This window comes from Ambystoma mexicanum, chromosome 2p (genome assembly GCF_040938575.1).
Source record: "Ambystoma mexicanum isolate Mex_15411 chromosome 2p, UKY_AmexF1_1, whole genome shotgun sequence".
In the NCBI taxonomy this organism is placed as follows: domain Eukaryota; kingdom Metazoa; phylum Chordata; class Amphibia; order Caudata; family Ambystomatidae; genus Ambystoma; species Ambystoma mexicanum.
This window is the reverse complement of record NC_090923.1, coordinates 937,742,236-937,766,387: the sequence shown is the minus strand read 5'-3', so window position 1 is coordinate 937,766,387 and position 24,152 is coordinate 937,742,236. Positions and strand designations below refer to the sequence as shown.

The following is a 24,152-nucleotide window of genomic DNA, read 5'->3' as shown; positions in this document are numbered from 1 at the left end:
ATAGAGCAAATCAATATGTTAAACATTCATTGTGAAAAACTGTGGGTTACACAGGTATTTCAAAATCTATCCAGGCCACTTATATTATTTTCTGTGTGTCCTACAATAAAACACACAGAGGTTTGTCTGGGGAACACTATATTAGGTATTCCCACATTCAGATTAATAGGGCCTTAACTAAAGCACCATGTACGGTCGACATATGTTTCGGCCTATATACTTCATACTGCACTATCCCTAGTGTTGTTGGTTTATGTTGTTATCAAGGCCTTCTTCAGGACGAGCTAATTGCTTCTATGCAGCGAAATGCTTCTGACCCAAACGGTCAAACAAATGTTGCTTCACTCTGTAAAACAAATATTTGGTGACTTGAGCTTCTAAAAGACGACCTTCTTAATAATGTCTTATCTTTCTGTGAATCTATTATCAATCTTGTGGATGTGTTTGTTCGCTTAAATGATTAATAGCAGTATAAACGTGAACTGCCCTGTATCACATAGTGGGGACGTAAAGAGGGGTAGTCACTCTTGGTCGATTGTTGTGTCTGATTTCTCACTCCCATTATACAAGTTTGACCCCTTGTTAACAAAAAATAGGGAGTACCCGGTTTGCATTAACCATGTCAACTGCGCCAGAACCTCATCTCTTGGGAAGTGGAGAAGGGAATTTGTTTGTTTTGACAATATCCCGGAGATTGCAGGAAGTGTGTGAGCTTGTATTATCTGAAAAGTGGCTTGACTCATTCCACCGAAAGTATGATCCGAAAGCCTGCCAATGGGATACCGCAAGCCTGCAAAGTACCAATCAAGAGGAAAGAAGATGTGGCACATTTCTGCAGCTCCCTCCCCCATGCCTGCATACCTCCTCTTGCTCACATCTCTACAGTGAGGGGAGTATTTGGCATCACCACCCCTTCAGGCCATTCCTACCCTGCTATGCCCTCAGTGTGAGGCCTAGACTGGTCTGGCCAGAGCGAGCTCAGTGGTTCCATCCCCTTCATTAGACCATGGCTGAAAGTTCATCAGAGGGAAGGCAGATAAGCGATAAAGTAAATTCTGATGTCTAGACAGTGCTCAGCTACCTGTGCGGGGTACTAGCGGGCTGGCACCTATGTTGGTATGCTGGGCTTTTGGAACGCCTTTTGGAGCGCCTTCCCGGATCGCTGACTCCAGCGTGCCCCACAACCTGAGAATACCCATATACTCTAGAGGTGCATCATGCAAGGCCTCCATTAACATGGACTAGCACTCCCCCACCAGGGGAAATTCCAGGAGGGAGTGTGGCATTCTGTGTCCTTCAAGTAAAACAGAAAGCACAATAAAGTCTGCCCACTCCTCTCTAGGAGACAAACAATTTTGATCATCAGCCATTTCCCTCTTGCAGAAGGATCATGTTGTGCTTTATTAGTCCAAATAACAGTGGATTTTGGTACCATCAGTTCGAACTTATTTCCTTACTTAATGGTTCCCGTATACACGCTTTCCACATACTTCTATTCCCCACAAGCTGCTAGCCTTTTCCAAGTTGATACTTGCAGCACCCCAAATCAATATGTCTGGTTACTCTAACTCCTAACACCCTGTTCCAGGATTTCCTCAATGCATACTAACTCACTCAGTGCACCATGCCAAAGTAAGTTGCACTAAGAATCGGGTGATTAAACTGAACCCCTAGCAGAGCCCTGAGTATTGAGGAGTCCTTATTCATCCAACATGGGGCCCATCTCTGTACTGAATCTTCTGCCCCATCCAGGTCTATCCACCACCATTTCACCACCAGAGGATTACCGTGGGGGCAGCAGGCTCTGATGCTCTTTCAGTAGGGGCCCATCAGAGTACTGGAGTACACTAAGCCATGTGTGCCCATGGACATGGTTGCCTGATCTGGTACCAGTGCCAGCTGCACTGGCAGCCATGTGTGCTATGGAATCTCATCAAAACTACGAAAGTCTATCCGAGGACAAGTAGGCACTCACATGGAAGAAAGTAGTTAATGCCAGAGCGGAAACCTACTACCGTTGCACTTTCTGCAAAACGGCCTTCTCAGTGCAAGTTTCACATTTCACATTTGCATTATGCAGTGCAGCAGAAAGTGTGAAAACAGGCAAATTCACGTTGAACTTTTTTTGCACTTCAAAGTGCCAAAAAGTGCTACTAAATAACTCCCATAAATTAGGTTTGCAAGAGGCATTCAGAATAGATTGCCGAAATCCCACCTGCTTTTAGCCACTGCAAAAAATGAAGGGATTCCATAGAAATACATTCATTTTAGGCTGGTATAATAATATCATGCCGGGGTAAATTCAAGTGTCTTTTGAAGACAGAACGGGAATGAAAGGTGTAAAATATATATTATAGAGAGAAAGTAAAACAACATGTCGGGGGTTCCAGGGCAGATGCATTTTCTTACAAGAGGCTGCCTGCGTATTTATCCCACAGTTAGTTGAGACAGTAGGGTCGACAACATAGGATACATGGCTCTCGCTTTTAAAAGCATCAATATCCCTCAGGGCCTCAGAACAGAGTTCCTACTGCATTAGTTATGGAACGGATATCTAGGTTCTCAGACATTTATTGAGGGTCTCCAGTAAGGGCACGTTTGCCCTAATTTCCACCAAACAAAGATTTAGCACTATTGTTCATTTGAGAGGCAATTGTGTTTCTCCACTACTCCTTGGAATTATTTTGTATTTTATATTGCTATTAGTCTCCTTTGCTCTTACTATCACGATCCAATACCTTCCAGTCATCACCTTTTTGTTTTGCTAAAGTCACCCCGAGTGAGATGGGTATGCCCAGGCGTGGGTCCCGAGTTGGCCGGGCCTAGAGACCCAAGCTACTCCTCACTGATGACGCCCAACAAGGCTGAAACATGTGTGGGGATACTTGCGGTCTTGTGCCCAAGGGATGTGACCTAGCAGTTTGGGCTGGACTGCCCCTTTTGGGGTAGTACCAAGACTGATTTGCGTATGGTTTTTTCCACTTCTGTAATGGCTTGGCAGGCTGAAAAACGATGGCATGGAGGCATTCTCAGAGCTGTGCCTGTGGTTATGATTAATTCAAAACCTTCCAGCCATCACCTTTTTGTTTTGCTAAAGCCATGTTTTGAGGCATCTATACATACCATTGTGACGTTTTTAGAAGTCTTGTGGGGCATTTATCTGTAAAATTCAGAATCCTACAATCTTTCTTCACAGAAGGATGGAAGCTTAGGTCCTTTTAGGAACGGGCATGAAATGTATGGATTCGCAGAATAATTTCAAGTCAAAATAAAGGAACCAACTCAAGTAGATGGCAAAGTACTGTTTTATTAACAATTATCTAAAACAGGGAGTTACGACGAACATCAACGGACGTACGCTTAATTTCGCTCAGTGATCTTTTCACAAAACAAGGATTATATATGGAAAAATATGTCAGTGCTTTCAGGGTCCCGTGAGGGGAAGAGGGAGGCAATAACGGGCCAGATGTAATCTGCCCGTTATTACCTCCCTCCCCATTCCCATTTAGCCCCATGGGGACTAAATGGGAATGGGGAAGGGTTCCTGCATGGAGGATTTACCAGGTCATCCTATCTTGGAGTAACCCGGTAAGTCCCCATTGCAGGAACCCGGTAATGGAGCCCGGAATGGTGGCAGCCATGGAGCTAATAGCTACATGGCTACCGCCGTTCTCGTAATGAGGCCCAGAGTATGTCATTCGACCCTAAAGGAACATTAATCATTGTTTATGTTAATGTGTTCTTTGTTTCTGTAGCTGGGATATTTTTACAGACTAATTATGTGATGATTTTTTTTTAAACTCTCTTTATTAGTGGTCACAAAAAAAAATACATGCCACCATTGCACAACTCATCTAACGTATACAACAATAGTACATTATTTAGCACATTTCTACATTCAAGGTTACATCGACATGTCATCATCAGTAATCATGTTGCACAAATAAACTCTAAAAGGGCCCCAAATGTCTTTGGGCCTGCATGTCGCAGGTTGGGTTGAAACAAACTGTTCTTCTGATTCATTGACATGTGTCAGTTCTTGTAGGAATTGGTTCATGCTGGGTGGAGCCGCGCTTTTCCATTTCTGTAGGATACATTTTTTGGCTACAGCGCAAGTGATATTAAACAGTCTTCTAATTTTCTCAGAACATTTGGCAATGTCGCTAAACAAGTATTTCTGGGGGGGTCAATTCAGGGTGAACCTGTGTTATCTCCTCCAACAATTCTGCCACAGTCTTCCAGAAACCCGCCACCACCGGACATTCCCAATACATATGAAAAGCACCGGCCTGAGTGTGACAAGATGGCTTTTATGACATAAATGAGACTCAGAGCCAATACGTAGGTTGTGTGGATTACAACGAGTACCCACTTCTTTTATTTTTCTAACAGATATTTTTATCTTTCTTTCTTTTCTAGTTCTTTGAAAAAGGATACGTCTTTTCTTGAGTTGTTCGAACTTCAGCAGGAAGGCAGAGCTTTGGTAAGTTCAGGTAAGAGTCTTTCAAGATTTCTCAAAAGTTTCTCCTTTCTTGTCTCTTTAAAAGATTTTTTTTATTGTCTCTCCTTTCTTGTGTTTTCCTTTTTTCTCCCTTCTTGTCTATTTCTTTCTCTCTTGCTTGTCTTTCTTCGGATGAGAACGTTCTCTCACCCTCTCATAGTGATTCACTTCGCCTTTCTCTTAAAATAGCACAGGTTTCCTTTCTCCTTTGCATGGCAACTCTACACTAACGTTGGAGGGCACTGTTATGTTTCTCAAGAGGTTATACGTATATCACTTTCTCTCACGGACAACCTCCAAACAATGATGGCGCAATGGCGCTTAATTATTTAACTTTCATGAACCTTCTCAGTTGCGTTCATCATACGCGGGACCTTCAACAAAAACGCAACATCGCTAACTTCAATAGTCCCTTCAGATGCAACGGTCGTTTGAATTCCTCTCTCCAACCTGCACACGATTAAAGCAGGGCCTTCGCTCTCCCTCCCCACTTTCACTTTATAGTCGCGTTCGTCGGACGCGGGCCCTTCAACAAAAGCACAACGGCGCTAACTTCAATAGCCTTTTCCAGCGACAACGGTCGCGTACATTTAAAGCAGAGCCTTCGCTTTCCCTCTTTCACTCACCTCTGGCTTCGCAGCCCCTGCCAGGCTTGGAGGTGGAGGCCAATTGCAGGAAGGCACTTTGTATCAGTTTGGCGAAAACGTTTGCCTTGTCAGTTTCACTCTCTCGGCATCACGAGGGTTTGGGTGCCGGGAAGCAGCGCTTCGGCATCAATAATAACATTTCACTTCAACGACTTCTCTCGCTCAGCTGTTTACTCCCCTCGTAGTCTTTTTCTAATACGCCCAGCTGAGTCCGTTGGGCTCGGCCTCCTCCTCGTCACGCACTGTTTCCTAGGATACCAGAGACACAAAACTAGGCTAGAGGAAAGTCCCTACAGGCCTCACTTCCTGCTTCCCTAGATATGCTTTAATAGGGCTGGCTAAAAGACTTTCTACTGTACATAATGTAATGTAGAGGCAAGAGCATAGTCCACACATTGTCACACCCCCTCTACTAAGCCCTTACGATCGGGAAGGGTTTCTGCTCTAGACAACTAGTCTGCTTGGGTCAGTAACTTTCCAGGTTTATGAACAGTTTTAAAAGAGAAGGGCTGGAGAGAAAGAAACCACCTGAGTATTCTCTGATTGGAATCTTTGTTACGAGCAAGCCAGACTAACGGAGAATGGTCGGTTATTAAGGTGAACTCTCGGCCCAGTAAATAATACCTCAGGGCATCAATGGCCCACTTTAAGGCCAAACACTCCTTCTCAATGGTTGTGTAACTCAGCTCGTGAGGTAACAATTTTCAACTGATGAACAGTATTGGCCTTTCCTTCTCTCCCTCATTCTGAAATAGGACAGCCCTGAGGCCGGTACCCGAGGCATCTGTGTGGAGGTAAAATGGAGCGCTAAAGTCTGGGCAGTGTAAAACCGCTCTTTCAGTGAGGGCCTCCTTTAAGGCACTGAAGGCCTGTATTGTTTCGACAGTCTTCCAAACCTTCTTTGTTGATGACTTCTTCTTTAAGAGATCTGTTAGTGGAGTGGCCAAGGTAGAGAAATGTGGGATAAACCTTCTATAATATCCCACAAACCCTAGAAACGCCTGTACTTGTTTCGGTATCTCGGGGAACTTTAACTGATTGATAGCTTTAATTTTCTCTTCCTGGGGTCTGATGATCCCCTGGCCCACATAGTATCCCAAATACTTCGTATGAAACGTGGAGACATGGGTTTTCTTGGGATTTATGTGTAACCCTGCCTGTTTCAGCGTTTCAAGTATTTTACCAAGATGTTGCAGATGTTCTGTCCAGGTGTTGCTGTAAATTATGATATCATCTAGATAGGCCAAATTGTTGGGGATTACCATCTACACAGGCTGTGCTTGGTAACCAAATAAAGACCACTGGATGTGGTAAGTTTAAACAAAATGGATGGGGAAGTGGTCACAAATATGTTCAGCTGGTTTTTAATTCAAAAGAAAAATTGTACATTCACAGGAAAAGTATCACACATTCAATGTGTTTGTTAGATCAAAACTTAAACAAAGTAAACACATGTGTATACACCGTTGATTTTAAACAATTGTAAAAGAAAGGGTTTAAACTTGAGACATAGTATATTTCCATGTAATGTCAAAACACATTATTGAAGCAGGCTTTATGCCAGGTAGCGATAATCAACCTGAAATTGCGAAAAAATGCTTTATACTAAAGAAGTGCCATAATCCCATTTAAGGCCTGCCATGTAATACCAACATGTGTTTCAACCAAAAAGGCCGTCCTCAGGGCATACAAATACATTTGCCGTTTGAACTGATATATAATTGTTGAACCTTAGCTATTATTTAATCCAAAAACAACCAAATTAGGGGGTAGTGGGTCAGAGCAAAAAGGCATGAAGAAACAGGAGAGAAGAAAAAAATGGAAACATAACGTTAGACTGATGTGTGCAGTTAGTTACTCTACTTATTGGTAATATAGACAAATGGATCAATTCATACCTTGTTGTGATTATGATTTACTAATTCTTGGTTGTGCATTTGATAGTTGGGAAATTTGTAATTCCCAAAAGCGTGGCTGGCCAGGTCTGTAAGCTGTAAAGCCATAAAGCAAAATAGCGTATATTTAGCCTAAAGTTCTGCACTGGTAGTTTATTGTGCAGTAATAACGTATAATTTATAAAAAGTATAGAGATTATATTTACCAGTCTTGCAATCAAGCCGTAGTTGTTGCTCGACTGGTGTGCCGCTGATGCATCAGAAATGAAGTATAACGCACGTATTTGCCGTGCTTTCCCTTTAATACCGGCCGCAATCTACAAGATAATCATAACAGCGTAGCGTATTTATGCGATTTGAAAATATAAACATGCTGCATCAGCTTTGCACGAGAGAAAAGTATGGGGCAGCTCTGGCTTACCGGCGTATGCTCCAAATGTTCGTGTGCACAATGGCGGGTTGTTTCTCCAATGCTGAAGGCATCGGCAATGACTGGGAGTTACTATAGTACCCTCCACGGAGTAGGTCAGGTGACATGGTCACGTGACCCAGTTGCTTGGAAACTCCTTCCAAGCCGGAAATAATAGAAATAGTCATTTGTTGTGCGCTTGCTTTGCAGAGATGCACTCATTCAGTGGAACCGCATTCGCCAATAGTGATGCAGAAGCTTTGTTAGGTTCAGATATTTAATTATTGTTGCTACATACCAACACAGCATGAAAAATGGAAACGAACATTGTCCGCGCAGTATACGTGCAAGCAATACGATAATAAGGCTTGGTATATGCCTGTATTTGAAAACCTTGGCGGTTCGCTGTAAGAGTATATAGTAATTTTACATACTGCATATGACTGATGTGATGGACATATATTGATACTAGAATAGTCATAATTTATAGGCCAATGTGTAATTAAAGGTGTGGAAAGGCAATTAGTTGCCAGTTAGGAGATGATGGTGGGTGGAATCTAAAGTAGGTTCACTAGAATATGTATAGGCACCTCGGGCATAGCCGGTAAGCCCTCTTATTAATCATGAGCTGAACAGCATATGTTTAGCATTCGATTAAAATTGTCAAAGTTGCCACTTGGTTCCCATGATAACATGACCAATTCAGGCTGGACGAGTGATGCATGACCACTGTAGCTAGATAATTGAAGCATGAGCAAGTGCAAAGGTCAAATTAATCAGGCTGTATCTGGGTACTTGTGTTCCATGCTGAGTACAACTTGTCTGTAGTTAGACCCCGTTTAAAAGAGAGTATCATGTGCGATGGGATTGATGGAACTGATATAAAATGTAAGCCTGTTGGAAGTAATGAGTAAGAATCAGAACATTAAATAGTATACAATACAAATGAATGACATCATTAGTAAGAATTGGCAAAATACGCTTGCAAAAGGTAAGTGATAGTTGTCGTGCAAATAATAGCAACATCATATGCTGATCAAACAGTTTCTGTCTCTAAATCTATTAGAAATAGTCACAATGCTAAGTACACTTGATGCGGTGGATTGGTCAAATCTATGAAAACTATCAATATTAGCTAAACGTGTAACGGATGGGTTTAAAGTTATCATTGAGGCTAAGTGCTGAAAACTCCCGACGTTGGTAAATTGTGCATATATGATCATTGATGTCTGTTACCTATAGGAACCCATGGCATCGGAACAATATGCAACCAATTGGATTTTCACAATTTATAGAAACACATTGAGTTCATGGTCTTGGTTCAAGCCAAGTGACAGGCAACGTAGTTTACAAATCATTCTTGCTTCCTGCTGTCGTAGGGTCAATTCTCTGTTACCACCTCTCTGCTGTTGTTTGATGTGTTTAAGTCCAATGAATTTAATATCTTTGATGTTGTCCAGTTGGTGATGCTTCTGCCAGTGGGAAGCCAATGGGAGTCTGATATCCTGACTGCTGAGGTTATTAAGGTGTTCTCGAATCCTAAAGCGAACTTCTCTAATGGTGCTGCCAATATAGATTTTCTGACATACACATTGAATACCATAGATGACATATTTTGTACAGCAATTGATAAAGTCAAGTATTTTGTTTTGAAGTCCATTATGACAGCTGAAAGTTTTTGTGGGTGCTAAGGCATGATGACAAAAATTACATGTCTCACACTTATAAAAGCCTGCTGGTTTTGTGCTTGCAGTGAGCCAATGATCCTGTCCAATTGGGTCAGGTTTAAGGAAAGAGGGACTAAGCATATTCCTCAGAGTATTTGCCTTAGTAAAGATGTTTTTGCAATATGTACTGTATAAATTTGTGATCACTGGAATATTTGGTGATAAAGTTGACGTGCTTGGGATATTGCTCACTGGGGAATTTTATCTTCTCTGTCAGTAACTGCGAACCCGGTATTTTCTTGACTGCATCAGTGGTTTTCCTAATTAGTTGGATTGGATACCCTCTTTCCCAAAATCTGTGTCCAATTGACTTACATTCTGATTGGAATGTTTCATCTTGACTGCAATTTCTCTTGGCTCTTAACATTTCACCTCTAGGTATGTTTTGAATAACACTGTGTCTGTGGCTACTGCTGGCATGCAATATAGAGTTCACTGCAGTGGCTTTCCTAAACGTGCAGGTTTCGATGTTATCAGACACAATATTGATTTTAAGATCTAGAAAAGTGATTTCTGCTGCGTCCATGTATCCTGTAAACCTAATATCAAAAGTGTTGTCATTGAGATAAAGCATGAATGCTTCAAAGTCTTCTTTACTACCTTCCCAAATGGCCAGGACATCATCAATGTACCTTTCCCACCTGATAATGTGGTGCTTGAAAGGGTTATTCTGAAAAATGTATCTTTCCTCAAAAAAGGCCATAAATAGGTTGGCCAAAGAGGGCGCATATTTTGCCCCCATCACAATCCCTTTGATTTGCAAATAATAGTCACCATTGAAAAGAAACTGGTTGTGCGTGAGAGGGAATTCCAAAAAACTTTTGATCATCTGTACATGTGTATAATGGGAAGCAGAGTAAGTTCTGAAACTGAAGTCAATCGTTTCCAGGGCCAGTTTGTGTTGGATTGGTGTATTTAGTGCTGCCACATCCAAAGTCACTAGATAGTATGTAGGTTTTCAAGTTTTTGATTATCGCTACCTGGCATAAAGCCTGCTTCAATAATGTGTTTTGACATTACATGGAAATATACTATGTCTCAAGTTTAAACCCTTTCTTTTACAATTGTTTAAACTCAACGGTGTATACACAGGTGTTTACTTTGTTTAAGTTTTGATCTAACAAACACATTGAATGTGTGATACTTTTCCTGTGAATGTACAATTTTTCTTTTGAATTAAAAACCAGCTGAACATATTTGTGACCACTTTCCCATCCATTTTGTTTAAACTTACCACATCCAGTGGTCTTTATTTGGTTACCAAGCGCAGCCTGTGTAGATGGTAATCCCCAACAATTTGACTTACCTTAAGGTGATACTGGTAGATCACCTTACCACCTACACGACAGCAGCTCAACCATTACTTAACTTCCTTTCAAATAATTCCAGTTGTGCGCATTCCTGATTAGGGCCCTACTCCCACAACCTCTTTTCTTCATCTAGATAGGCACCGACATACTGCTCATGCCCCTTTATAACATGGTTCATCAGTCGCTGAAAGGTCGCAGGGGCCCCATGTAACCTAAAGGGTAACACCGTAAACTGATATAAACCAGTAGGCGTGGCAAACGCTGTCTTCTCCTTGTCTGAAGTGAGTAATGGAATTTGTCAGTACCCCTTGGTTAAATCAATGGTGGTCAAAAACCTTGCCTTTCCTAAGTTATTGAGTAGATCTTCTATTCTAGGCATCAGATATGCGTCAAATTTGGAAACTTCGTTTAACTTCCTGAAGTCCATGCAGAATCTCACACTCCCATCAGGTTTCGGCACTAGGACTACCGGAGAACACCAGTCACTGTGTGACGGCTAGATGATTCCTAGATCCAGCATTTCCTGTACCTCGTGGATGAAGGCTTTGATCTTTGTCTCTGGTATCCGGTAAGGTCTGAGTCTTACTAAAGCCCCAGGTTTGGTGACTATCCAATGATTTGTTAGATTAGTTTTCCCTGGTAATGAGGAGAATATGTGTGAGAACTTTTGTAATATGTTAGACAACTCATTTTTTTGGAGAGGCGTTAAGTTTGGGTTAATGCTCAGAGCCTCTAAACCTGTTTTCTCTTTCAACTGTGGAAAATACTCTTCTGTTCTTACATCCAGAGATATCATGGCCATTGGCTGGACTGGAGGTATCCATTTCTTAAGTAAATTGACATGATAGGTTTGATATGGAATTCTACTATCTGTCTGTTTCACCCTGTATGTTAACGGGCCCAGGACTTCTTGAATCTCATAAGGACCCTTCCAGGTAGCCAACATTTTGTTTTCGGATGTGGGCATCAATAATAGCACCTGGTCTCCCTTCTTGAAAGTACGGAGCTGTGCATTCCGATTATAATATCTCTCTTGTCTCATTTGCGGCTGAAGGAGTTTATCCCTAGCAATACTCTGTAGTTTTTCAACTCTTTCCTGGAGCTGATAAGCATACTCTGTTAACGGTATCTCATGATTTGGTAGCTCTTCCCAACTTTCTTTTAATAAGTCTAACAGAGTACGGACAGGTCTCCCGAAGAGTAACTCAAAGGGCGAAAAGCCGGTTGATGATTGAGGAGTGTTCCTCAGTGTCATTAAAATCCACGGAAGAACTCTATCCCAGTCTTTGTTCTCTAGGGAAGCCGTTTTCTTTAACATTTGTTTGATGGTTTGGTTGTAATGTTCCACTAACCCATCAGTTTGTGGGTGGTACACAGCTGTCTTTAGATGTTCTATTTTTAGCATTTCGCAGACCTGTTGGAGAACCTTCGACATGAAATTTGACCCCCGGTCGGTGACAATCTCCCGGGGAATCCCAACTCGCCCAATAAAAGGCATTAGTTCGTCACAGATTTGTTGGGTATTTGTTGCTTTTAACGGGAACACCTCGGGGTATCTAGTTGCATAGTCGACCACCACCAGGAGGTATTTGTGACCCCTTCGTGTTGGTTCTAAGGGACCCACCAAATCGATTCCTATTCTGCTGAATGGCTCCAAGACTAAGGGCATAGGCTGAAGTGGTGCTTTCTTCACATTGGCCCTGTTCTTCAGCTGACACTCCTCACATGACTGACAGAACCGAACCACCTGTTGATACACTCCGGGCCAATAGAACCTGTCTAGGACTTTTTTTGTTGTCTTCTCTGTTCCTAGGTATCCTTCACCAATTTGAAGGTGAGCGACCTCTAGAACAGTCTTATAGTACTTCTGAGGTATAAGTAATTGTTTCAGGTCTTCTCCACTCCTGGACTTACTTAATCTGTAATACAACCCGTGCTCCTTTATGAAGCATGGCCCCAGTCCTGCTGGTTCTTCTCGTACACGCTCTCGGGCATACTGTAGCACTGGATCCAGTTCTTGTGCAGATCTAAAGCTATCGCCATCTTCCTCTATCCTCCAATCGACTGCCACAGGGAAAACATTTTTAGCTCTCCAATCCTGTTTCAGTAATCGCTTGAAGTTTCTACACTTTTGTGTCTTAGTAGCCGGACTAGGTATTTCCTCTTGATGAAAAGGGGCCGTTTCTAACCAGCTCTTCTCAATTTTATGAATTACTTCCGAGAAGTTTGGTATATCTGATCCAATTAGTAGTGGTTTAGGTAAACGGGGTAATACTGCTGCTGTCCCCCCATCGTCTCCCCGACCAACTTGATTTGTACCTCCTTTGAGGGATATACCCTTACATCCCCATGGACACATAGGATTGGCATTTTCCCCGGAAAATAAAAACCTTCACCTACCAGCTCAGATGTCACCGCTGTCTGCAGGCTTCCTGAATCTATTAATGCGGTGGTGGGCTTTCCATCCACCTCTGCATCACACGTATACAGATATTGTGACTGTCTCCCACTTATTTGTTTCGGGATCTCATTTCCCTTTGGGGATTCGAACTCCAACATCCATTGGTTCAGCCTTAGGCTTCTTAGGACAAAACCTTGCGAGGTGCCCCCAGTCCCCACAGTCAAAACATTGTGGACCCTTAAGCGTAGTTGGAGATTGACGATAATTTATAGGACCCTCACTGTTGGGTCTGGAACGCACAGTCTCTCCTTCTGATTTTCGTAGCATTGAGTGTGGCCATCGAGTTTGAGTCGTCGGCTTATTCAACAAAAGAGGAGATTTATAATTCGTCGTTTAGGTCATCACCCTTCCTTGTCCAGCTTTCTGGTAAGCTGATGCTACTTCTACAGCCTCGGCCAGTGACAGTCTGGTATGTTGTTTGACCCATCTCTTCACCGGGCCGGGAAGAGCTTCAATGAACTGTTCCAATATGACCTTTTCTGTTATTTCCGCAGGAGGGGATGTAGCAGGCTGTAACCACTTCTCCGCTAACTCCTTTACTCTGTAGAATAACTGTCTCTGTGTTTCTTCCGCCTTCAGTTTGACTTCTCTGAACTTGACTCAATATGTTTCCTCATCATGTCCCATTCGCTCTAACACCACCTTCTTCATGTCCCCATAGGTGGTGTCATCAGCAGGGTTTGCAGCCTGGTATGCACATTGCATTTCACTGGTCATTAATGGTGCGATGTAATGACGCCATCTCTCGGCGGGCCACTGTGCTTTTCGAGCCACCCTTTCAAAATTCACTAAAAAGTGTCCTGGATCCTCACCTGCCGAATACTTTTGCAACACCGAGGTAGGGACCTGGGGATTGTTCCTGGTATTTGTCACTTCGAGTAATTGAGCCTGCTGCATTTGTAGGGCTTGTTGGAAAGCTAATCTATCTGCTTGAGCTTGTTGGGTCTGCATTTGCAAAGCTTGTTGTAACAGTTGTGACCTTCGCTTAGTGTCTTAATAAGCTCCTCCATGGCGTTCTCAGGATCCCACTTCTGACACCAATTGTGACAAGATGGCTTTTATGACATAAATGAGACTCAGAGCCAATACGTAGGTTGTGTGGATTACAACGAGTACCCACTTCTTTTATTTTTCTAACAGATATTTTTATCTTTCTTTCTTTTCTAGTTGTTTGAAAAAGGATACGTCTTTTCTTGAGTGGTTCGAACTTCAGCAGGAAGGCAGAGCTTTGGTAAATTCAGGTAAGAGTTTTTCAGTATTTCTCAAAGGTTTCTCCTTTCTTGTCTCTTTAAAAGATTATTTTTATTGTCTCTCCTTTCTTGTGTTTTCCTTTCTTCTCCCTCCTTGTCTATTTCTTTCTCTCTTGCTTGTCTTTCTTCGGATGAGAACGTTCTCTCACCCTCTCATAGTGATTCACTTTGCCTTTCTCTTACAATAGAACAGGTTTCCTTTCTCCTTTGCATGGCAACTCTACACTAACGTTGGAGGGTACTGTTATGTTTCTCAAGAGGTTATACGTATATCACTTTCTCTCACGGACAACCTCCAAACAATGATGGCGCAATGGCGCTTAATTATTTAACTTTCATGAACCTTCTCAGTTGCGTTCATCATACGCGGGACCTTCAACAAAAATGCAACAGCGCTAACTTCAATAGTCCCTTCAGAGGCAACGGTCGTTTGAATTCCTCTCTCCAACCTTCATACGATTAAAGCGGGGCCTTCTCTCTCCCTCCCCACTTCCATTTCTGTAGGATACATTTTTACATTTTTTGGCTACAGCGCAAGTGATATTAAACAGTCTTCTAATTTTCTCAGAACATTTGCCAATGTCGCTAAACAAGTATTTCTGGGGGGATCAATTCAGGGTGAACCTGTGTTATCTCCTCCAACAATTCTGCCACAGTCTTCCAGAAACCCGCCACCACCGGACATTCCCAATACATATGAAAAGCACCGGCTTGAGGTGCATTGCATTTGGGGCAGGTGTCCGAGGTATCTGGTGCACATTTTGTGACCCTGGCTGGTGTGTAATGTAGCCTATTCAGAATTTTAAATTGAATCAACCTCAACCCAGAGTTAAGTGACCATTCTTAGTGAGCAGACAATATCTAGCCCATTTATTCTCCTCAATGGGCATCTGCAAATCTACTTCCCATTTCTCCTTGACCTGGTTCACTGTGGGGGTGTGGGCCTGTACCGCAGAGTACGGCCTAGAGATTCCCAGGCTGTCTTTAGCTGTCACTAACTGTATACAAAGATGTGGTGTGGGTTCATCCGGAAATAGCTGCCATTTGTTCTGAAATGCCGATCTCATACGATAATATTGGAGTGTTATAAGTTGCCCGTCTCCCATTGCCCTCAACAATAGCACCAGGTCCACAAATTTCCCATTAACAAACATATCTCCCAGCTTCATTTTGTTATTAGGGTCCCAGGATTCCTGTATGCTTGTGTCATGCATGGGGGGTATGCCCGGGAAGTTCCACAAAGGTATCTCTGGTTTGTAGGGTGTTTCCAGTCTCAGGGCCTCATTACACGGACGGCGGTAAGGGTTTACCGGTACCGGTAAGGGCACCGGTACCGGTAAACCCTTACCGCCTTACTACGAGGTCCCTTTGCGGGTAGGTACTTTAACGCCTGCTGTTTAGCAGGTGTTAAAAACCAACCCGCAAAGGAACCAGGGTGCTAATTACGGTACCGCAATTTGCGGCACCGTAATTAGCGCCTTCCCCATTCCCATAGAGCCCTATGGGGCAAAAATGGGAATGGGGAAGGGCAATGGGGGAAGGGGGAATTACCGCCCCGCCAACCTTGGAATAGGGTGGTAATTCCCCTTTCCACCAAGGTGGTGCCGGTATTTTACCGGCATGGAACAAGGTGCTAATAGCACCTTGGTCCTCCGCCTACCGTGTAATGAGGTCCTCGGTCTTTTGTATATAGCCTCCCATCCCCTGACTGTGCAACTCACCGGATTGTATTCACAAGTGTCCTTGTACTGTAGATCGAAAATGACATATTGTATGTTTGTGGGGTATGTGGTGTTTTCCTCCATTCATGTGTGGGGTGTACTATCCGCAGCATTATACCAATATTTTGCGAACTGTGCTTGGGCAACATAATAATAAAGCTCAAAGTCAGGGGCCACTATACCTCCTGTGGAGTAGGGTTCCGTCATTTTTTCCCATCCTATCCTCACTGTCTTCCCGCTCCAGAGAAATGTCACCACCATGGATCGGAGTTTGGCGAAGAAGGTTCTTCCCGGCCATATGGGGATGTTAACAAAAAAATAAAGCAATTTGGGCAAGATCACCATTTTAAGGATAGCGACTCTACCGGCTAGAGAAATTGGGAGGCGTCCCCATATCTGGAGTTTTGTGCTTAGAGTTTGTAGCATGCTTTCATGTTTGTCTGAGTATAGTGTGAGTTTATCTCTGGAGACCATGATTCCCAGGTATCTGATGTGGTGCTCCAACCATTTGAGTACGTCTGTTATGTCAGGGCACCTGGTGGCCAGTGTGAGCGGGAATATTTCAGATTTGGCCCTATTTATAGTATACCCAGAGTAGTTTGCAAATTCTGCATCTCTCCCATAAGGGGTGCTATGTTTATCTCAGGCTCCCGAACATATAGTAATGTGTTGTCAGCATACAGTGAGATGAACTGGGTGTACCCCTTCATCTTTATCCCTCTATCTGCATGTCTCAATCGAACCGCGGCTCGATGGTCAATGCGAACAGCAGCGGTGAGAATGGACACCCCTGTCTAGTCCCCCTACCCAGCAGGAACATTTTGGAGATGTTCCTGTTAGTTAACACTCGAGCTCCAGGCTCAGTGTATAGCAGCCTTACGTATCTTACAAAGTTGGGGCCCACCCCGAATGCCTCCAGCAATGCCAAGAGATAAACCCATGAGACAGAATCAAATGCTTTTTCAGCGTCTAGTGATATGGCCAACGCGCTTCTCCCAGGGTCTAATTGCGCCATTACGCCAAAAAGCCTTCGGAGGTTCAGGGCCGTGGATCTTGTGGGGATAAACCCATTCTGATCGGGATGGACAAGGGTAGGGACTGCCGGCAGAAGCCGATTCGCTAGAACTTTTGCGAATATTTTGGCATCGGTATTTATAAGTGACAGAGGCCTATAGGATGATACATCCTGTGGCGGTCGCCGAGGCTCCGGGAGTACAGTTATTACAGCCTCCCTTATAGTTGGGGGTAATATGTTACTCTCGAGGGCTTCCTCCCATACCTGCATCAATATCGGAACGAATTCCTCACCGAACTCTTTGTAGAACTCGGCCCCTATCCCGTCCGACCCTGGTGCCCTGCCTGTTGCCAGTGCCTTGATTGCCTCCGTGATCTCCTCTGCAGTTACCGGTTGGTCCGTTGCCAGGCGTTTCTCATCGGGAAGTTTAGGAAGGGAGAGAGCCTCAAGATATGCCTTAATTTCTGCAAGCGATTTTTTATCTTTGTTCAAATGTAGCTCTTAATAAAAGTTAACAAATTCCCCATTAACATCTTCGTCCCTGAGGAGTACCTTCCCCTGCGCTGTATGTATGCTTGTGATCTGAGTAGGTTGTTTATTGTGCTTAAGTAAGTTGGACAGCGTTCTACCTGCCTTATTACCTTCCCTGTATCTAAGTGCCCGTATTGGGGCTGCCACATAGTGAACCTCTCTGATGGCCAGCTTGTCAAATTCCTGAAGGTGTGTGTGTATGTCAGCTAACATGTGTCTACCTTGTGTGCGTGTGTATGCTTCCTCCAATGCATCTAGTTTACTCTCAATATCTGATAGCTCGGTTCTCACCCCCTTTAACATGCCCACAGACTTGGATATCAATACTCCCCTTATCCAAACCTTGAAGGATTCCCATACTGTTGAGTACTTGTCAACCGACCCCACATTATTAGAAAGAAACTCTGCAATTTCAACGTGTAGTGTTTCCACCACCCCGGGGTCAGCCAGCATTCCGCCTGGCATTCTCCACCTTCTAGCAAGACCAGGTACATTACGGAGCATTAGTTCCAACAGCACTGGGGAATGATCCGACAATGTACGGGGCAAACTCTGACACCCCTTCAATGCAGCCGCCATGGAAGAGGAGACAAACCAATAATCGATTCTGGACTCAGAGTCATGCACTGAAGAATAGAACATGTACCTCCTACTACCAGGATGCATATCCCGCCAAGCATCCACTAATAAAAGTTGTGATACAATATGACCCAGGTTTAGGACTGTTTTGCTCGGGGCTCTAACAATTTTCGAGGATCTGTCAAGAACTGGGTACAGGGCCACATTTAAGTCCGCTCCCCAAATAACATTTGATACATCGAGTGAAACAATGATCTGATATATGTCCATGTAGAAAGCAGGGTCATCAATATTGGGCCCGTAGGTGTTCACTAGGAGTTGGCCAGCGACCTCCCCCCATACTATAACCTATCTACCCAGAGGATCGACCTTGTGGCCTCCCAACTTGAACCCCAAGCATGGATGAATAAGGGTAATTACCCCTCTAGACTGGGATGAGTAGTTTGTGTGAAACCTTAGGGCACCCCACTTGAGCAGTATTTGCATGTTGTTTGCTCCCACTGTGTGAGTTTCTTGTAACATTAGGATTTGGGGACTATGTCTGGCAATGTAGTTGCCAGTTTTCTTGACTTTCATCTGATTATTTAACCACTGTACATTCCATGTTAACAGTTTCATCTTCAACCCATCACCAGTGCATTGTAAGTAGATATTTGACATTGTCTCGTTTATCAGGTTTATAGTATTCGTGCAATTTAGTCGGCGCCAGTCTCAATGTGACCACATTTTTACTTTTCAAACAACAGTTTATCTCCGTAAACCTTCCACCTGGACATAGCGTCTTCAAATGGCCACAAACTCCAATATTATACCACAATGAGTTCATTTTAGAACTGAAACACCCAATCCCACACCCTCGTCCCTCCCCACCACCCTCATCATCACCCCCAACTTGACGATGTACCTAACCAAACTCATGGAATATTCCAAGGGTAGCCATGTTGCTTCACATGGTTGCCAACTAGGTCCCAGAACTCCACTTAACCACATTGCCTGGGGTCGCTTGGCCTTTAAATCATCTTAACTATAGCCTTCGGTGTACAGTAGCATTTACACATGTTTGACTTTTAAGTGTTTCTTAGTCCACTGGTCTAGGCCTGTTGTTTTGTACCGGTCTGCCCCCTCTGGGAGGCAGGGGTATGGAGGTTTCAATGTATTGCGTAGCTTCAGAGGGGCACTCAGAAAAATGCACCCTTCCTGCATGTTGGATCCTCATCTTGGCCGGGAACATCAACGCGTATGGGATTTGGCGCTCTCTTAGGAGCCTTTTGACTGGCTCGTAGGATCTTCTGCTCGCCTGAACCCCAGCGGAAAGGTCTGGGTAGATGTGTATGCGACTTTCTTCGTATTGGAAAGTTCCTGCCTCCATCGCCTTCCGTAGGATTGTGTCTCTATTCCTGTAATTGAGGAGTCGTGCAATTATCGTGCGTGGCGGTGTGCCTGGTTTGGGTGTTGGGGCCAGTGTACGATGTGCTCTCTCGACCAAAAAGTGCTCGGAAAATGCCTCCGGCCCGAACAAGGATTTGAGTAGTGCCTCAAGTTGTTTTTCCATTTGACCTTTCCCATAGGATTCCGACACTCCCAGCACTCAGATGTTGTTTCTCCTTGATCTTGATTCGAGGTCCTCGCATTTATTCTGTTGTTTTGCCATATTCTCCTTAATCTGGGTGATGTCACCACTGTGGTGTGCGATGTTGTCTTCATTAGTGCTTATTCTGTTTTCAGTTTCCGTGACACGTGCACTTTCTTTCTCCACTCTGGCCTTTAGAGAACCTATGGTGGACACAATGTCATCTAGCTTCATGTTGACAGCACGAAATCCATGTTGGACTATTGTTGTTAACTTGTCTTCGTGATCGCCAGCCTCTGACTTGAGGGCCTCATTAGCGTCAGTGTGGATGTCTGCAACAGTGGTTTGATTCTGGCTGCCAGTGTAGGCATCCATTGGGCCTTTCTTTTTGTTCCCCAGAGTTTTGGCACCTTTACCTGCTTTGTGTGGTTCCCCCATAATGCTGTTGAGATGTCCTCGACTATATTTTCTGCAACACTTCAATATTCGGCTTGCCACACCTCTGCGTATTGTCCACTTTTACCCCTTGTATTATGTCACAACCTTGGGACAGGATCGGGCTCAGGGGTTAGAGGCGTTATATGTGCGCACTCTTCGGGGTACCACCTGTCAGTACCTGGTTTCCACGAGTGGACTGTGTCTCCTCACGTATTGTACTTTAAGATTGTCACGTTCATCGTAGTTTATAGCACAGTGTTGTTCAGGAGTCTTAAACCACCCCAGCCTGCCATTTGACTTATGTGGGCCCAGTATATCCCCACTGGCAGGTCCCTTGGAGCGGGGTGTATTAAAGTGTTTTGTCCTCTTCAGGGAAGAGCATTGTCAGCGTGCACCCACAAGATCATGTAACGCGCGTTGCAGCGTGCTCGGCGGCCCGCGCCTACCGTTAGCGCCGGGTCCCCTCGTGCGGGAGCCCACCGCGGCCTGCACAGGGCTGCCTCAGCAGGAGGGAAACTATGGGCCCACTCAATTGGGATTTGAAGTCTTAAGAGGGCTGCCCCCCAGTCAGGATACCTGCCCTAAACACCTAGGGGCAGTACGTGTTCCGCCGGGTCCACCTGCCCCTGCCACCGTTGACAAATCAAGCTCTCCGGTCCACAGGGAGCTGTCCCATGGTGAGAGCCCACCACCACACTCCGACAATATTATGCCTCTTCTCCCCCCTCTGCTGTGTCACCGTCCCTTCTTACTCCCTTCTTACTTGGCACCAAAGGCATTTTCAGTGTGTCTCCAGGGCTCTGCGTATTATTCTGTCGAGGCCTCTCTGCCTGCCTCGCGTCGCAGGGCTCTGAGGGGGACACCCCAGAGCCCAGCAGCCGACGACCGCCACGGGCACAGGCCGCCTCCGTAGGCGTGCTGGTTCGCCTTCCCAGGCCGACTCCGCACACCAGTCGCATAGCGCGGATCTGGATGCTGGTCATGGGCCGCAGACTCAGGCTCCTCCCATCTGGGGCCCTCCAACCAGCTGCGACTGCGGCTCTCGAGTGGCCCACCTCAGTGCTCAGTGCCGGATCCCATCTACCGCATGGACCGGCTGATATTTACACGGCCGTAACTTCGGCGCCTCCAGTCGCTGGACCCCAGTAGATTCCAGGACCCACCTCGGATAGTTGGGCTATCTGTACATATATTTTCAGCTCAGCAGGCAGTTCTAGAACGGGTAATAAGGCGCAGGATTTCCAAGTGGAGCAGGAGCTCTACAATCAGGCGACCATTGCTGTCGTGCACAACAGCGCCCCCCATGTGGTGAATTTTTTAATTGTTGTTTGAATTTGACAATATAGTTTTGCATTTGATCGTGACATATCTGCTTTTTTTAGTTTTTTCAGTTCAAAGGGTAAAATTACCTAATCATAGGACCTGGCACTTAGTGTTTCTCCTGTTTATCTCAAACACATCCTTTTAATTTATTAGTTATTGTACTTGCCCACACAAACCCTGTCAGTATAATTAGGGCCCCCTTTATTGTTTCTAGTGCTACTTTTGACTCCCCAGGCCAGCTGGTGCCATATGTGTATACCTTTGTGACATTAACTAGCGTGTTTGGAAATGTATATAAAAATGTATAAGAAACCTCTAGAAGACATTTAAAAAATAATCGGTCATATGTAACCAGCAAAACATTATAGTCTGCATCTGACTTGGAAGTTAGAGTTGTGGCATGCTTTGCATGAACTAGGCTTTCTCCAGAGTTAGCTTTTCCTCATTGATGCTAGATAGCAGGAGCTTTTTTAGATCCTGTTCCTCAAATCGTTATCTTGATCCCTTTACCTATGTGACAAAAAGGCAACCTGAGATGTCCTATTCCTTCACCATTAGCAGATGCCTTGTGTCAGGGACATCTATTAAGTAATATCAAAAACACCATAGCGATAATCACCCATTCAGGGAGACAAACTGGGTGTTAACTGCCCGTGGCCCAAGCTAATAGTCCCAAGCTCAGCCTTCAACGAGGGGTCCGGGCTGTTATCTCCCGGTCCAGCCACCAAAATGGGTTGTGATTACTATTAGCATCCTGAGGCAAACTCTGTGGGTGCTAATAGTAATTAAGAAAATAAAAACACTGGTTGCAGAGGGCACACTACTAATGAAAGAGGCTGAAGTGTGTCACAGTTTCCATGGAGATGGAACAAGGGGCTTAGTTTAGACCCTCTTGTCATTTCATGGCAGATGAGGGAGGCAGTGGCTGTAAAGATCTCCGGAGTGGTAAGGTGGCAAGAAGGGGGTGATGTATGAGGATGAAGGGGCTAGGTAATGGGGTAGTAGACTATGGGTGTGCTGCAACTGGCAGGAAGGCAGGTGTGTCAGGCATGCATCTTATTCCAAGCCCAGGCTTATGATGGTGAGATTCAGCCTGAATTTGGAGCAACCTGATCGGCTAGCATGCCCGCCTATGGTCCTATGGCAGAGGGATCAGAAAGCTGAACCTGTCCCAAAGAATACCCCTCTCAAATATTATTTCCTTGATCAAAAAGTCATTGGCCATTGTAAAGATGACCTTGTAAAGAATGCTGCCAAGGATAGAATGCCTGCCTTTCTGTCCAGTGAAAAGGTTAAGCCTCAGTCTTCAGGTTGTCTGCTCATCTGACAGTTTCTTACTCACACTTCTCACTAAGATAACACGGGAAAGCCTAGATGAAGAGAGTGTTCTGTTGTTTCTTCTTCAGGCCAATCAAAATCATGGACTTTTTCATAGCAGAAGCAATGGCATCCTAACTGCACAAGACAGTAACACTTCTAAACTGGATAATTCATCTGAGCCAATGTCTGGAAAATTGGGGAGGATGCCGTGCCAGGCCCTGCGCATCACTACCAGTCTTCCTCCCCACTCAAAGATCAGCAACATCCAAGAGATTCCTGAAGAGCATGTGTGTACTAAAGCATGTAGCGGCCTTACTAATTAATGGGCACACCTGGGTGAAATGCTACCAATGCTTCCTTGGCTCTCGCAGACTGTGCATCTTTCTCATCTGGGGATCTAGAGCAATGTTTTCTGTAGCAACGCATAAAACAGATGACTATTTTTCTTGCTACAGTAGCTTTTGCTGTAGGCTTATTTTGTTTGTTTGTTTGTTTATTTATTTATAGTGCGCACCTAACCCAGGGGTAGCAAGGCGCAAAGGCAGCAAGAGGATGTGAAACTTAGTTACATAACAACAAAAGATGGGGTCCAGCTGAGGTTACATTGCTGGAGGCACCAGGAATAATGAGAGACAATCAGGCATCACTCAACATGTACAATATTTACAGATTATATAAAGTGTAATCTCTCAGAAGGCAGAAGATAAACATTAATGTACACAATTTACAATAGTTATAGTGTAGCACAACAAGGAAGGATATTATGAATCATGTTCCTTGAGCTAGTGAATAGTCTTAGATCTAAATTGAAAGTACGGGAGGTCCTCCCTAAAGGGTGGTGGTAAGGAGTTCCAAAATTGTGCAGCTTTGATGGGAAAGCTATTCCCCCCAGACATTGTGCGTTTGAATCTGGGCACTAGGAGGAGATTGGAGTTGGCCTTTCTAGAAGGGCGGGAGGAAGTTGGTCTGGTAAATCTGGTTATCAAGTATTTAGGGGCTGCCTGGTGCAGGCACTTATGCGTCAGGGAGACAGATTTGAGGAAGATTTTGTCTTTAGTTGATAGCCAGTTGACAGATCTTCTGGTCTCAGAGATATGGGCTTTCTTCGGGATGCTTAGGGCAGCTCTTAAAGCATTGTTTTGTAGGATTTGAATTTTATTAGTAATATATTTGTTGCAGCCAACGTATAGGGCATTACAATAGTCCAACTTGGACAAGATTAAAGCTCTGGCTAGTGTAATGTAGTTGGAAGGTGAGAGGAATGGTTTAGCTGCTCTAATAGGTTTACAAGTGTACGATGTGGCGGATGCCATAGCGTTAACTTGTTTTGAGAAGGTGAGTGTGGAATCTGGGTAGAAGCCAAGGGTTTTGACCTCTTTGGCTACTGTGGTCTTGTTATTGTCAATTACAAAAGAAGAGTATTTTAGGCCTAGTTTGTTAAGGTTGGAGGAAGTG

The 24,152-nt window shown here is 44.3% G+C and overlaps 1 long non-coding RNA gene across 2 annotated transcripts in view; it reads left to right on the top strand.

Annotated features, from left to right (window-relative positions):
• LOC138566937 (uncharacterized) overlaps positions 1-24,152 on the top strand; it is a 381,034-nt gene that overhangs the window by 286,539 nt on the left and 70,343 nt on the right. For both annotated transcript variants that reach the window (XR_011302067.1, XR_011302066.1), the window contains exons 2-4: positions 4,420-4,493; positions 13,612-13,788; positions 14,118-14,191. This is a non-coding gene — a long non-coding RNA (uncharacterized lncRNA). The remainder of the gene's footprint in view (positions 1-4,419; positions 4,494-13,611; positions 13,789-14,117; positions 14,192-24,152) is intronic.